This window comes from Lactuca serriola, chromosome 1 (genome assembly GCF_051521515.1).
Source record: "Lactuca serriola cultivar US96UC23 chromosome 1, Lser_US96UC23_V15, whole genome shotgun sequence".
Taxonomy (NCBI): Eukaryota; Viridiplantae; Streptophyta; class Magnoliopsida; order Asterales; family Asteraceae; genus Lactuca; species Lactuca serriola.
Genome location: NC_136408.1, coordinates 90989862 through 90993604, shown reverse-complemented (window position 1 = coordinate 90993604; position 3743 = coordinate 90989862).

Here is a 3743-nt window from a genome sequence, read left to right as displayed (position 1 = left end):
GTCAATTCCTAGGAGGTAGACTAGTGAGTTGGACTTCAAAGAAACAGACGTGTGTATCCACATCAACAGCAGAAGCTGAATATGTCGCTGCCGCCAGCTGTTGTTCACAAGTCATATGGATGCAAACTCAACTGCGTGACTATGGCTTCAAAATCACACAAATTCCCATATTTTGTGACTCAACTAGTGCAATTGCCATTTCTCACAATCCCGTTCACCATTCCATGACAAAGCACATCGACATTCGATATCACTTTATCAAAGACAACATTCAAAAGGGTCATATCGAACTACACTTCATCAACTCCGAAGATCAAATTGCCGATGTCTTCACTAAGGCTCTCGATGAAACGAAGTTTCAATACTTCCTAGGCCGTCTAGGAATGTTAAATCCAGATAACATCCATCCTTAAACTTTTACTTTTTGTTTGTACAAAAGTGTGTTTACTTTCATTCAAAAAGAAAATTCAAAAACATTTGAAAACTGCTTTCTTTTCAAAAAAACCAAAAACATTGAAATAACCAATATTTCCAAAAACATTCAGAAAAACAAATCTTCAAAAATATTATAAAAGACTTGCCATAATAAGCTTTTATAGAACCTTGTGATTAATCGTCTTTTGACTTAATTTTCAGATGCTTATGCTCGATGAAGATATTAAGTCATATTGATTCTCAATTGGAGTGAAGGTTCAAATCTCCTACTTTTCATAATGTACATAACTTTATTTCCTTCAATTTTATTTCATTATTGATGATTTTAAAAAGGGACATAAGGTTAGGAGGTTCAGATGAAAACAAAAACCCATGTGAGAATTTGTGCCTCATCAATCTGAATCATTGTGGAATTCATTTCTTGTGAGCTTAGGTGTGTCACTATTGCTTATAAGGTATATCCGATTATACCTTGTCACGGTCTCATTTTTGCTTAGATATCAAAATGACCAGGGACGATACATTCATTTCATACATACTAGACAAACTGTCTTTTATGCCACTAATCCCTACCTAGATATAAGCCAACCAAAAATGATGTCTTGAGATCCCGTGATCCATCAACAAGAAAAGACGAAACAAGATAAAAAGGAATCAACAAGAAAGCCAAATCATTCACCGAAGAAATACCAAACAAAACAAAAAAAACTCTACATTTGGTATTTTCAAACAAAGTTCAATCAAATGGTTATTTCAAAGCAAACATCAAAAGATCTCGTGATCTGTTTTTAACCATTTTTCACAAAAAGGGATATCTTAATCCCGCAAGATAGATACTCTCAAAAATCCCAATTTTCTCAAATGTAGCAAATTCTCGATGCTAAAACAAAATATCCTTTTACAACAAAAAGGATATTGATCAACAAAAAGGATACCATCAAAGAAAAAGCTGCAACAACAAAGGATTTCCCGGGATACTGTAGCCTTCATCAATGAAAGTTCTTAGTTGCAAACTGCACTATGAAAATTGCTAAACCCCTCTACATGTATTTCCCGACGGAGAGAGAGAGAAAGTTAATGGCATGAATGAAGAAACCCGCTGAGTAATGCCGAAACCAGTCTTATGTGATTGATTATCTAATAATGAGACTAAGTGACCTTTCAAGAAAAGCATAGTTGAACACCTCCAATATGAGTGTGAGTCGTCAGAGAGAGATATCACTCATTTTTAGTGATCATTAACTTGTTCTGCTGCCAGAACAACTAAACACCCAAGTGAAGTGTGAGCTATACCTATGAGCGTTCATCTGAATCGACCTGTTAAACCACTTGTCGTCATTAATAATGCTATAAAATCTTAAGAAATTTCTTTAGATACATATATGGCTACCCTTTGATAACCGAACCCGAGACTTTGATTCGGAAACAAATTTCTGAAAATCTTTTACATAAGATATGTTAAAACAAGTCACAAACTTTAAAATCAATTTCTATGGTTTTATATATATCTTATCTATTGACAAATCTTTTATCTCGAATCTTCGAAAGTTAAACTGTCAATATGATTATACCTGTCCTTATTTCAGCAATGATCACATAGGGGGAAATTGTTGAAAAATGTTCTTATGTAACCTAGTATGTGACCATCACTGAAATAAGATGAACTGTTTTTATATAATCTAACAAATATTATCAGTTATTTCAGGTTGCATGAATGCGTGATAAAACGGAAAATACGAAAACACGCGAATGACGAAAACACATATGTGTGACTAAACAATTTCAACAATATATATGTATATATATATATATATATATATATATATGTGTGTGTGTGTGTATTATATACATATGTATGTATTATATATATATATATATATATATATATATATGTATTATATACATATGTATGTATTATATATATATATATATATATATATGTATTATATATGTATCTATGTTGAATAGTCAAAGTCAAGGAAATGAGAAGCAAAAGAAGACCCACGTTTTTTGCTCTAGCTCTACATCAACTTGCATCTTACACTCAAGTGAAATAGATATTTGTTTCATATGCATATATGTACACGTGAGTGAGTATGTAATGTGTGTGTGTTCATTTTTCTTTGTAATTCCCTGGAACATAAAATTCTCTCAATCACCAAACAACAATGAAGTGAAGAACACCAAGATCATCAACAAGCTAAATGAAGAACACCATCAACCATCTTCATCTTCTTCATTGAAACTCAAGGTTCTTCATCTTCACTATCCTTGTTTATCACACCATTTACCACCAAACACCTCCCTTATATTAACCTCCTTCCAATCTCAAAATAATCTCCAAACACCCTCCAAATACCCTCCTTAAACCTCCTCCAAAAACCCTTTCAAATCACCACAACCATCACCACCTTGCTGTTTTTCGACATCAGAATCTTCAAGTCAAAAACGAAGAAAACTGGGCTCGTTACAAGCACAAAAAGACTAGGGAGATTTTCACCATCAATTCTTCAGGACCTTACCTACATCTAGAAATTTTCGTGGACGATTTTGACCACGGGAAACCCCAAAGAGACGCGAGAGAGAATTGGCTATCCAGAGAGATTTCTGTTTTCAAGTTCAGAATCTGCATGTTAGAAAACAGAAAACCGAGCACAACACAGCCAAAATAAGACTAGGGAGATTTTCACCACAAATTCTTTAGAACCTTAGCTTCATCTAGGAATTTTCGTGGACGATTTTGACCACAGGAAACCCCAGAGAGACGCGAGAGAGAAATGGCTATCCAGAGAGATTTTCCGAAAACTAAAGGTTTTTAATCTGTGTATGCAAGGATCTGCGCGAACACGACCCGTGTTGTTTTTGCCTAAATCAACACGACCCGTGTTCAGGATTTTGACCTTTAAAACCTTCTAAAAACCTCCTACACGACCCGTGTCACTTGTGCCTTATCTTATACGACCCGTGTGCATGTTTTTACCCAAAAATACTTCAAATACAAATACATAAACCCATGTATTTTGTACCCTTTTGTAAACACTTGTTTTACATAAAATCGAGCTTTAAATGAACTTTTGTTACTTATCCAATGCCGGATTGATCTTTGAACTAATATAGACCAGTCGCTCCAAGAGTCCCAATATCGACCAGTCCATTCAAAGAACAAATATCGACCAGTCGCTTCATGAATCCAGTTCAGTCAATTTATTGACGAACCTACTTGATATATATTTATATACTTATATATATATATATATATATATATATATATTTTATTATAGCTTTATGTCATTTAAATACAGTCATTT